This window comes from Erythrolamprus reginae, chromosome 11 (assembly GCF_031021105.1).
Source record: "Erythrolamprus reginae isolate rEryReg1 chromosome 11, rEryReg1.hap1, whole genome shotgun sequence".
Lineage (NCBI taxonomy): Eukaryota > Metazoa > Chordata > Lepidosauria > Squamata > Dipsadidae > Erythrolamprus > Erythrolamprus reginae.
This window is the reverse complement of record NC_091960.1, coordinates 34,444,661-34,457,638: the sequence shown is the minus strand read 5'-3', so window position 1 is coordinate 34,457,638 and position 12,978 is coordinate 34,444,661. Positions and strand designations below refer to the sequence as shown.

Genomic DNA, 12,978 nt, shown 5'->3' with positions numbered 1-12,978 from the left:
GATAGGAACAATGAGAAAAAATTAGTCGTAATGGTAGTACAGACTTAGTAAATAGATTTACTACTACTACTACTACTAATCTAGGAACTTGTTGATTATAGCTTTATTACTGAAATGTTCCTTTTTGCCTTGTGCTATTGAAAAAACCCCAGACGCTCCTTCCTGCTTTATAGATCAACTCAACATCTTTTTCGTAGTATGGAGACCCGGATTGGTTGCCCTCTATGCCCTTGGCCTAAAGCTGGTCTTCTAAAAGTGGCGAGACTGGTCTTCCAGAGGCGATTGCTGTGGATTTACCATCATCTCCGGCTTTTGGTCCTCTGACTCTGACTAATGCAGTGTTTCCCAACCTTGGCAATTAAGATGATCAAAGGCCCCTGGAGACTAAAATGTATGAAGAGCGGCTGCAGGATTTGGGGTTTGTCTAGTTTAGAGAAAATAAGAGTTTAGGGGTGACATGATAGCAGTAGTTCAGTACTAGAGGGGCAGCCACAAAGAAGAGGGGGCTTATATAGTTTTATGTATGGTATGCTTGTATGTTTTAAAATAATGGGTTTTTAGATATTTTTTAAATATTAGATTTGTTCATTGTAAACTGTTTTACTATCGTTGTGAGCCGCCCCGAGTCTGCGAAGAGGGGAGGCGTACAAATCTAAATAATAATAATAATAATAATAATAATAATAATAATAATAATAATAGAACTTGTGCTGGAACTACCATTTACCAGTGGCAAAGAACTGGTGGGATCATAAGCCCCAAAAAGTGGTCGAAAATGAGCAAGCAAAACTACTGTGGGACTTCCGACTCCAGACTGACGGAATTCTGAAGCATAACACACCAGACATTGTGATCGTGAAGAAAAAGAAAGTATGGATCATCGACATCGCAATCCCAGGAGACAGCAGAATTGAGGAGAAGCAGCTAGAGAAATGAGTGAAATACGAAGATCTAAAAATCGAGCTGCAACGACTGTGGCATAAGCCAGTGAAAGTGGTCCCAGTGGTACTTGGCACGCTGGGCGCAGTGCCAAAGGATCTCAGCGGACATTTGTAAACCATCGGAATTGACAAAATCTCCACCTGTCAATTGCAAAAGGCCGCTTTACTGGGATCGGCAAACATAATTCGCCGCTACATCACGCAGTCCTAGGTGCTTGGGAAGCGCCCGACTGGTGATGAAATACGAAATCCAGCATAGTGATCTCGTTTGCTGTGTTGTATTGACATAATAATAATAATATAATAATAATAATAATAATAATAATAATAATAATAATAATAATAATAACAACAACAACAACGGCAATTGAGGAGGAAGAAAAACCGGAGTTTCCCAACCAGCAACAATCCCTGCAGCAAAGAAGTAACTTCAAGACCCAGTAAATTGGAGGCTCATCCAGACAGGCAGCAGTTATCTCCACTGACACTTTGATCCTGGTCCTGAAGTTGCATCTGGAATTGCAACACGGCCTCTCCGTTTTGTGGGATTAACTGCCCTGTTCTGATACATGCCTTCCTTCTGTTCTTTCCACGTTATTTACTGATATGCTCCCCAACGCTCAAGGTTATTTCCAGGACGTTTACACTAAGAAAGGAAACACACACACACAAATTAGGGAAGATCCAAGCAGATGATTTTTGGCATGGTTCCATTATTGGACTAAAACAGATCATAACCAGCTGGGTGTATATATATATATATAAATATATATATTTATTTACTGCTCAGCCAAATCCAAGCAACCACAATGTTTAAGGAAAACATGTGGAAACAGCTTAAAGCAAAACAAGGATACTCAGAAGTACCTTGGAAGGGGGATTCCTCGAGCAGTTATTTATTTTATTATTTCTTGCGTTCATTAAACATGAAACTCAGTCAACTGAACATTTTAAAAAGTGTCACAAATACCACTGGCTGGGGAATTCTGGGAGTTGAAGTCCAAATGTCTTCAAGTTGCCAAGGTTGGGAAACACTGTTATAGTGGATTATCTTAAGAAGGTGGGCTGAAGTAAAACAAACAAATTGAAAAAAACCCTGTTGCTTACCCCCTTATCCCCTTATCGCATTTGCTGGCTGGGGATTTTTTTTTATTTATTTATTTATTAATAGAGTTGAAAGGGACCGTTAGGTCATCGAGTCCAACCCCCTGCCTGAGCAGGAAACCCTACAGCACCCCAGCCAAATGGAAGTCCAATCTCCTCTTGAAGGTGTCCAGAGTTGGGGAGTTCACCACCTCCCCTGGCAGGCAGTTCCATTGGTTGATCGCTCTGACCGTCAAGAAGTTCTTCCTTATTTCCAGGTTGAATCTCTCCTTGGTCAGCTTCCAACCATTGTTCCTCGTCCGACCCTCTGGTGCCCTGGGGAATAAAGAGACCCCCTCCTCACCGTGGCAAGCCCTCAAGTATCTGTAAACTGCTATCATGTCCCCTCTAGACCTTCTTTTTTCTAGGCTGTCCATGCCCAGTTCTCTCAATCTCTCTTCGTAAGTCTTGGTTTCGAGTCCCCTAATCATTTTGGTTGCTCTTTTTTGCACCTTCTCCAGAGTTTTGATGTCTTTTTTGTAGTGAGGTGACCAAAATTGGATGCAGTACTCCAGGTGGGGTCTGGGAGTTGAAGTCTAGATATCTTCAAGTTGCCAAGGTTGGGAAACACTGGAGTAATGGATGCTGCGCTCCAATCTTCCTATTTCCCCCAGGTTTGCTCGAGCAAGAGAAACCCATGCAGGCATATTTATACCCCTCCCAGCGAATTTATGGCGTCTTTTGTTCTTTCCCAACCTCTCCAAGTCATTCTGAATTCCTGTTCCACTCAGTTCCGCAGACCTCGTCCTTCTTTCATTGTTTGTGCGTGTTGAGTTTTCTGGCTGCACTACACCGAGGTGTATGCACCTGTGCCTTTCATCCTCTTGATTAGGTAGTTCCAACATGTGCGTGCACCTCCTCCCTCTCTTCTACTCTCCCCCCCCCTCCATCAGAAGGCCTTTTCCTGGAGTGCAGATGCCTGTCTAAATTTTGCCCTGCGTGTTTCAGCTTTAATCAGGATGTACTCAAAGGCATCAGGGGCTGGGTAATTTGGCACTAATTGCATGCCAGGTTTGTTTCTCGCCGGTCTGTTCCATTTCAGAGAAGGAGATTCTCTCTCTCTCTCTCTCTCTCTCTCTCTCTCTCTCTCCCACCTTCTCTCTCTCCTTCTCGCTCTCTGTCTCTTTCTCTCTCCTTCTCTCTCTTTCTCTCTCTCTCTCCTTCCCCCCCTCTCTCTCTCCCTCCTTCTCTCTCTCCTCCTCGCTCTCCGTCTCTTTCTCTCTCTCTCCTTCCACCTCTCTCTCTGTCTCTCTCTCCCCCCTCTCTCTCTTTTAAACAATCAATCGATAATGGATTAGCATACTGAAACAGCCGTATTAAAGTCACATTAAATGCTCGTTTAAATCCATTCATGGGGAAGGAAGGAGGAGAGGGTAGAGGGAGGTAGATCAGCTTGGGTACGTCTGTAACGCAGATGTACCGAGGTGGGGCCACCCAACTGCGTGGCACTAACACTCTGAGCGGACCCCCATTTCTGGGGGGAGGATGCAGGAAAGATGTCGGGTATCCCCAGAAGCATGAGCCCAGCCAGCGATGCTCTAATGATGCTTAGCTCCTGGACCCTGGAATGAATCCCCCCATGGCTGTGCTTTAAAAGCAACCACATGCTGAAATGAAGAGCAAAGAGGGAAGGAGGACAAACAATGGGGAAATCATTTGTTATTGAATGTCAGTGATGGGTGGGCTCGAGAGGAATGGCTTTTGGGGGGGATGGTACACAGGGCCCCTGATGCTTTGATGGGTTTTAGGCATCTTTTTTTAAAAAACAAAACAAAACACTCTTTCTCTTTGTCTGTAAGTGTCCCCATAATACTTTAGATATTAATGGGCTGGCTTTATTCTTATTTTTACTGGCTCTTTGGAGAAGGGTGGCATACAAATCTAATAAATAATAATAATAATAATAACAACAACAACAACAATAATAATAATAATAATAAAATAACAAAACAACAATAACAACAACAATAATAACAATAACAACAACAACAACAACAACAACAATAATAATAATAATAATCTTCATGATCTTCGCTCGGTTTTCATGCTGGAAAGGAAGGGACTTTGGATCATAAAAATCAGGATAAAAATATAATTAATTGATGAATGAATGGCTCCTGCTAACCCTTACCTACTGAGTTCAGGATGCTGCCTTGTCCTGAAGAAAGGGATATACAGTGGTACCTCTACTTAAGAACATAATTCTTTCCATGACCAGGTTCTTAAGTAGAAAAGTTTGTATGTAGAAACAATTTTTCCCATAGGAATCAATGTAAAAGCAAATAATGTGTGCAAACCCATTAGGAAAGAAATAAAAGCTTGGAATTTGGGTGGGAGGAGAAGGACAGCCGCTGCCGAAGGAAGAAGGTGAGGGGAGGGGAATAAAAAAAATCCCAAACTTTAAGGCTTAAAAAAAAAGAGAGACTCTGAGGCAGCGAGGAGTAGCATGCGCCTCCCATACACCCGGCGCAAGGCTGCCTCCCATACACTGTGCCAGAGAGAGAAACCCAGGCTCCACTGGCAGCCCAGAAAAGCCCAAGATGGCTGGGATTAAAAGGAGAATGGCAGGAAACTGACCGGGCCTTCGTGCCGTGTTCAAATTTCCTGGGAACTTTTTCCGGGCTCGGCTTCTTAAGTAGAAAATGGTTCTTAAGAAGAGGCAAAAAAAACCTTGAACACCCAGTTCTTATCTAGAAAAGTTCTTAAGTAGACGCGTTTTCAAGTTGAGGTACCACTGTATTGGGTTCAACTTGCCCGACATTGTCTGTGTGCCCCTCTTCCCGAAATGCAAGGATTAAAATATCCGGCCAAAATAACAGGAGTGAGTGAGCGAATGAGTGAATGCGCACACATTCTGTTCACTTCTCCCTTTCTGGCAAAAACTCTTCTCATTGTTGATTAACACTCCTTTCATCAGAAGCGCCTGGCAATGGCACTCCCTGTTTTTGCTAGATTATTATTATTATTATTATTATTATTATTATTATTATTATTATTTATTGGATTTGTATGCCACCCCTCTCCGCATGTCTGCCACGCTGCTGAATTCAACCCTTGCTGTCAAATCCATAGATAAGAAAGTGAGGACAAATAAAGGGAAATATTTCTTCACCCAGAGGGTCCTTGGTTGATGGAATTCCCTTCCAGAAGAGGTCGTGACAGCTGTCAGCCTGGATAGCTTCAAGGCAGGATTAGACAGATTCAAGGATGCCAAGTGTATCCATGGTGGTTATTGGATGTCCATGGGCCACCTCTATGTTGGTTGAGGCCACTGTGTGACACAGAATGCTGGACTCGATGGGCTTTGGCCCCATTCAGCATGGCTCTTCCTATGTTCTTATGTTCTTATATTCTTATCTGGTGCACGCTTCACATCTCTGGCCCCAATCCGCATTCTGGTGAACCCAGATTACACACCCTCCTTCCAACCACCACCACCACCCCATAAGCAAAGGTGTTGGCACAAAGAAAGTCAACTTGCCCCCAGCAGCTCACTTTATTTTATTTTATTTAATCTTTGTCCAATATACAATATTTATTTATTTATTTATTTAATCTTTGTCCAATATACAATACATATGGAAGAGAATAGACATTAAGTAATATATATAAAGATAGAAAGTAAAAAAAGAAGAGAAGTAGATGGGAGGGGGAGAATATATATGATATATGAGATAAAGGAAAGACAATTGGACAGGCCTCTTAGGAACCTGGAGAGGTCAATCGTGGAGAGTCTAAGGGAGAAATGTTGGGGGTTGGGAGTTGACACTATTGAGTCCAGTAATGAGTTCCACGTTTCGACAACTCGATTGTTAAAGTCATATTTTTTACAGTCAAGTTTGGAGCGGTTAATATTAAGTTTGCATCTGTTGTGTGCTCTTGTGTTGTTGCGGTTGAAGCTGAAGTAGTCATTGACCGGAAGGGCGTTGCAGCATATGATCTTGTGGGCAATACTTAAATCGTGTTTTAGGCACCGCAGTTCTAAGCTTTCAAGACCCAGGATTGTTAGTCTATTTTCGTAGGGTCTTCTGTTTCGAGTAGAGAAGTGAAGGGCTCTTCTGGTGAAATATCTTTGGATGTTTTCGAGAGTGTTGATGTCTGAGATGTGGTGAGGGTTCCAGACAGATGAGCTGTATTCGAGAATGGGTCTGGCATAGGTTTTGTAGGCTCTAGTCAGTAGTGTGAGATTGCCAGAGCAGAAGCTACATAGGATTTGTTCTACCAGTGCAAATTTATCAAGGCTTCCCAGCAGCAGCATTGCTTTGAAACCTTCTCTGGATGGAGGTGGCAAAGACCAAGGACAAGATACCCAAGGACTATCTGAATGCAAAACATGTTTCTGCTGACGAGCGATGGCTTTTTCCTAGAATTCAGCTTCTGGAAAATTTCTTTTCCCCGCTTTTTTTTTTAAAGTTTTGCACATCCCTCAAGGCTACAAAAGATTGTCTGGAAGTATGTGGGCTGATCATTGCCTACTGAAGAACCTCAAAGGCCAGAGGGCAGGCTGCTGACTCAGATTCCTGGTGGCCAGGGAGCGAGGGAGGGATTCGCTATCTTGCATAATAAGACTGTGTGGTCCCTCCTGGCGGTAAATAAGCCAATGTTTTCCTCTGTTTAATTTGCATCTTCTGTCAAGGCAAGAGAATTAGCAAGTCAGAGAGGATTCGGGCCAGTTCTCAGATTGGATACCTTTTGTCTCGGGCAAATCTGTGAGCCATTTGCTTTCTCCAGGCACTTTCTGAAGTGGTGCCTTCTGGACAGGGCAATAATACCATTGGTCTGTGTTCTGTCGGGCTCTCTGGTAGACTCCTCCCAAAAATTCACAGGTACAAATTTCAGACACACACACGTTTGAAAATTCAAAACAATGTTCTTTATAATGAAAATTCCCTTAACCCAAGCCCTCTTTTGGTATAGCAAAGAGCACTCGTCTCCAAACAAACTGGTAATTTGTACAAGTCCCTTATCAGTTCTGTGATACTTAGCTTGCAGCTGTGAGGCAATTCACAGTCCTTCTTCTTTCACAAAGTGAACACACACTTTGCTCTGGTTTAGTTTCAAAGCGGGGGAAAATCAGCACACAAAAGGTCAAAGTCAGTAAAGCAGTCATGAAACACAACGATCTGATAATCCTCCACAATGGCCAAACCCATAGGCTACTATTTATAGCATCCTCACTAATGACCACAGCCCCACCCAACCACAGGTGGCCTCATTTTCTGTGATAATAATCTCTCAGTTGTTGTTGCCTATGCATTGCTCTCCACATGCGTGGCTGTATCATTAACTCTTGTTCCGAATCCAAGGAGGAGCTAGAGAATTGATCTCCTTCTGAGCTGTCTGCCCCACTCTCCTCCTCCCTCTCACTCATGTCTTCTGGGTCAGAGGAGCCTTCATCGATTCCCCGGGGGGAGGGGGGGCAAAACAGGCCTGCGGCATGTGGATGTTTCCCCCACATCCACAGTCCTTGGGGCAGGAGCTGGGCCAGAGCTAACCACAACACTTAAGAACCTGGTCACGGAACAAATTAAGTTCTTAAGTAGAGGTCAATTGCGAAGGGCTGCTTTAGTGGGATCGGCAAACATAATTTGCCGCTACATCGCGCAGTCCTAGGTGCTTGGGAAGCGCCCGACTGGTGATGAAATATGAAATCCAGCATAGTGATCTTGTTTGCTGTGTTGTACTGACATAATAATAATAATTAATAATAATAATAATAATAATAATAATAATAATAATAATAATAATAATCTTCTTTCCAGGCCTTGGGTCTGCCTAAGATCCAGAAAATTTGAAATGGCAGTGGGTGATCTAAGAGGCAAAGTTAGGAAAGGGGCTTCCGTGTCTTCCCGGAACATTATCAAGGCCGCCACTCCTCCCGTCGCCGCCTCCCGGACTCCATTTTGATGCCTCTTCTAAACCTCTTGCTCTCCAACACATACCTCTTGCAGCTCTCCCCTGTTAATTAAGCTGAGCCAGGCTGTCCTCCGTCACAGTCTCTATGACAACTGATCCCTCCGTTCTCCTCCTCCTTTGACTCCCCGGGATGGCTGTCACTCTGCTGCTTCTGCCTGAGGGCCTCCATCATTTTTCACGGGAGGGTCAAGTGCTCCATGCCTCTGCATTTTGATGCCTCCTGATATCACCCCACGTGGGTCGGCCTCTGAAGGCCACAGAGTCTGGTGTGTGGCGCCTGAAAGATGCTCTTGTCTGCTGCTGCTTGGATGGAGAGGCCTCTGCAGCACAACCAGCGCTGCGCATTGGTTCGGTCCCACAATCGCTGGGTTACCCAGTAGGTTAAGCCATCGACCCTTCCAGAAAATTAAACTCTGGCTTTCTCATTATGTGCTATGCCCAAATAACTATTATTTGCATTTAAAAAATATATATATTTGTTGATCTTGCAGAATTTCTACCCCTCGTGGCTATGCAGTTCCACAAATTCTGGGTGGAATCAAATCAATTAACACAACAGACACCTTCAGAGTAGCACAGGTCAAACGCAGGCTGATCGTGCATTGGATTTTAAATATATGATCAGTCTTCCTGTTTAAGTAACGGAACCAACTGGACATCGGATGGTATTCTAGTAATAGGTCCACCCAGAAAATATATCCCTTAAAGCAATGATGGTGAATCTATCTATCTATCTATCTATCTATCTATCTATCTATCTATCTATCTATCTATCTATCTATCAGATTTGTATGCCGCCCCTCTTCACAGACTCAGGGTGGGTCACAACAATATATCACAAATCTAATATTAAAAAGTCTCTAAAAAACCCCTTATTTAAAAATAAACATACACACCAACATACCATGCATAAATTATATAGGCCAGGGGGAGATGTCTCAATTCCCCCATGCCTGACAGCAGAGGTGGGTTTTAAGAAGTTTACGAAAGGCAAGGAGGGTGGGAGCAATCCTAATCTCTGGGGGGAGCTGGTTCCAGAGGGTCGGGGCCGCCACAGAAAAGGCTCTTCCCCTGGGTCCCGCCAGGCGATATTGTTTAGTCGACGGGACCCGGAGAAGGCCAACTCTGTAGGACCTAACTGGTCACTGGGATTCGTGCAGCAGAAGGCGGTCCCGGAGATATTTTGGTCCGATGCCAGGTAGCATAAGGGCACGCGAAGCTATGGCTTATTCATTCAGCTACAGTTAAAGAAACCATGACTCGGTCCAATGTGGAACTGAGGAAGGGTAAAAACGTCCTCCCCCATTCCCTGGTTTAGAACATCACTGGTTTAGAAACAGGGTGCCCTAATTTGTCCTTCCTCCGTGGCCTTAAGTTTTTCTTCTGGACCAGAAGAATTCCCCCATTTCATGATCCACGCAGGGTTGTTCAGGCCTATAGTCTTCAGTGCATTTTGGGGGACATGCAAAATTTCAAATTGGGGGTTTCATTTGAACCCACTGTGATCAATCGTCTGAACAGGATGGACTTTCAACTCAGGCAGGAAAGCTAAAATGACCTGGAGGCCTCTGAATCACCCAGATACTGCGAAAAAGCTTTGGTGCACTTGAAAGAGAAACTTTTTTTCCTGTCTCGTATTGATTGAGAATATCGTGCCAGTTTGATTTTCCAAGTTGCATCGACGAGGAATATTGAGCCAGCTTGATTTTTGGAAGGTGATTTGAACTGAAATTAATCCATGTACCTCTTTGTACCATTTATAGACAGGAGTGCACTTCAACACCAAAGTTGTAAGTCAGTGATGGGGAACCTATGGCACGGGTGCCACAGGTGGCAGACGGAGCCATATCTGCTGGCACGCGAGCCGTTGCCCTAGCTCAGCTCCAACGTGCATGTGGGTGCCAGCCAGCTGGTTTTTGGCTTGCACAGAGGCTCTGGGAGAGCGTTTTCGGCTTCCAGAGAGCCTCCAGGAGGATGGAGGAGGGCGTTTTACCCTCCCCTGGCTGCAGGGAAGCCTCTGGATCTGGGGAGGGTGAAATACAAGCATACTGGACCACCAGATGTTGAGAAACAGGCTATTTATGACCTCCAGAGGGCCTCTGTGGGGGAGCTGTTTTCGTCCTCCCCAGCACTGAATTATGATTGAAACATTTAAATATGTGAAAGGGTTAAATAAGGTTCAGGAGGGAAGTGTTTTTAATAGGAAAGTGAACACAAGAACAAGGGGGCACAATCTGAAGTTAGTTGGGGGAAAGATCAAAATCAACGTGAGAAAATATTATTTCACTGAAAGAGTAGTAGATCCTTGGAACAAACTTCCAGCAGACGTGGTAGATAAATCCACAGTCACTGAATGTAAACATGCCTGGGATAAACATATATCCATTGTAAGATAAAATACAGGAAATAGTATAAGGGCAGACTAGATGGACCATGAGGTCTTTTTCTGCCGTCAGTCTTCTAGGTTTCTATGTTTCTATGGGTGTGGACAATCACAGATGTGTGATAGCGCACCCACACACTCTTTCGGCACCAGAGGAAAAAAAGGTTCGTCATCAATGTTGTAAGTAAAACTTAAGAAAGCATTGAGAATCATTGTTCCAGGCTATTTTCCGTCAACCCAACGCTCTCCAATTGCTCGTTGAGGTGGAAACATAGAAACATAGAAGATTGACGGCAGAAAAAGACCTGATGGTCCATCTAATCTAGCTTTGCTGGCTGAGGAACTTTGGGAGTTGAAGTCCACAAGTCTCAAAGTTGCCAAGTTTGGAGACCACTGTAGAGTACACTGGGGAGTACTCAACGTGTTTCTCAACTTTGGCCACTTGAAGGTATGTGTGAATGCCCAACTCTTACTTGCTGGGGAGCAGAGGTGGGATTCAGCAAGTTCTGACCAGTTCTGGAGAACCAGTAGTGGAAATTTTGAGTAGTTCGGAGAACCAGTAAATTCTACCTCTGACTGGGCCTCCCCCCATCTATTCTCTACCTCCAGAGTCCCAGCTGATTGGGAGGGAATGGAGATTTTGCCCTAACCTTCCCCTGCCACGTCCACCAAGCCACACCCAAAGAACCGGTAGTAAAAAAAATTGAAACCCACCAATGCTGGGGGAATGCTGGAAATAGGAAATCTCACACATCTTCAAGTGACCAAGATTGAGAAGCATTGTTCTTAAGACAGTGATGGCGAACTGTGTGCACGCACTATCGCACATGTGCAAGTGCCCACACCATAATTCAATGCTTGGGGAGGGCAAAAACAGCTTCCCCCACCCTCTGAAGGCCCTCTGGAGGCTGAAAATGACCTGTTTCCCAACTTTTGGTGGGCCCAGTAGGCTCGTGTTTCGCCCTCCCCAGGCTCCAAGGACTTCTCTGGAGCTGGGGGACGTTAAAAACGCCCTCCCCCATCCCCCTGGAGGCTCTTTGGAAGCCAAAATCGCCCTCCCAGAGCCTCTTTGTGATCCAAAAATCAGCTGGCCTGCACACACATGCACATTGGAGCTGAGCTAGGACAACGTCTCGCGTGCCAGCAGATATGGCTCTGTGTGCCACGTATAGCACCCGTGCCATAGGTTCGCCATCACTGCTCTTAAGAGATCTTCTTTCGATCACCCGCAGCTGTTCGTAAGATAAGCAGCTATACAACTATCTTAAATTAAGTAAATAAATCAAAAGCCGCTTTGCATTTCAATGTAGTTTGGAGGGGGGGGAAAGCAGGGTGTTCTTGTTATTGTCCACTATTTGTGTCCGCTTATTTGCATTATCCAGCTGTGGTTCTTCTCCCTTTAGGCTGTTCTCCAGCTACTGCCATCTGCCTCTGTTTTGTGTTGTTTTTCACTTTCAAACTTTCTTTGTTTCTGTTCTCAGTTCCTGTTACCCAAAGAAAGAAGATTCCAGCCTGCTCACCACCCTTGTTTTAAGCATGCAACAGACCGGCTCCGTGGGATCTTTTGCTGGAGACGGGATGGGAGACAACGAGAGATCGACCAGCAAAGATCACCATCCTCACCACCGCCGGCCAAGAGATTCCTGCAAGACCACGGAAGACTTGCCTGGGCTTTTGGGGCGCTCTCCCCATGCATTCTCTGCGTGCGTCCCCCCCAAACTCCTGTGTTACTAGTCCTCTCTGTCCCCTGAGTGCCGAATGGATCTGACTAAGAGAAGCACGGATGGAGGGAGGAAGGGTTGAGGAGAAACGGGCCTTTTTTCTACCTGCACAAAACCAGCAATTGTAAATACTTTTCAAAAATGTAAAAAAAGAAAAGAAAAAAAATTACAAAAGAAGCAAACCCCACGAAGATGTATACTCCCGTACATGCAACACACAAACGCACACAGACCCACACACACGCGTTCAAAATCTGAAACGTTTCGAAGACAAAAATATATTAAAAAATAACAATGGAGAGAAAAATATAAAAAAAAGGCGGCCAGAGAGTCGAAAGTAGGAGAAGAAGCGAATTGTTGTCGGATATGCACTGAGAAAAATCTTATTTGCAGATTGACAAAAAGAAAAAAAGAAAAAAAAACAGAAAAAAAGTAACAAGAACCTATTTATTGTATATAATGTTTTATTATAAATCGTGAATTGTATATTGCATCTGTACATCTGCTGTGGTTTTGTGATGTGCAAATTTCAAGCATGGGTTTCTCATTGAGGGTTTTTTTTTTCCCGGTTGCTTTTTTTCTATTGTTTGGGAGGAGGGGGGGGGGAGTTTAAAAAAAAACAAAGTAATTTTGTTTTTGGGTTGTTTTCGTTTCGTTTTGGCCGGACACACCCAAAGACCCAAGTTTGTATTTAAAAAAAAAAAAAAACTAGGGAAAAAAATTAAGACAAGCTAATGCCCCCTTTCGTGGGGGAGTGGGAGCGAAGTTTTCTTGAGTTCTCATTGGCCCCCCCTGTAAAGCCCAAATGAGTCCAGTATCCCCTTCCTCTGCGTGCACCCCTTTTAAATGCCAGTGCTGAGCTCAGGGGGATGTT

The 12,978-nt window shown here is 44.3% G+C and overlaps 1 protein-coding gene across 1 annotated transcript in view; it reads left to right on the top strand.

The window, feature by feature from the left end:
* AHDC1 (AT-hook DNA binding motif containing 1) overlaps window positions 1-12,595 on the top strand; it is a 359,984-nt gene extending 347,389 nt beyond the window's left edge. The window contains exon 6 of the mRNA XM_070764442.1: window positions 11,865-12,595. The gene's annotated coding sequence lies outside the window, so the exon portion shown is untranslated. The remainder of the gene's footprint in view (window positions 1-11,864) is intronic.
* The last annotated feature ends 383 nt before the right edge of the window (window positions 12,596-12,978 follow it).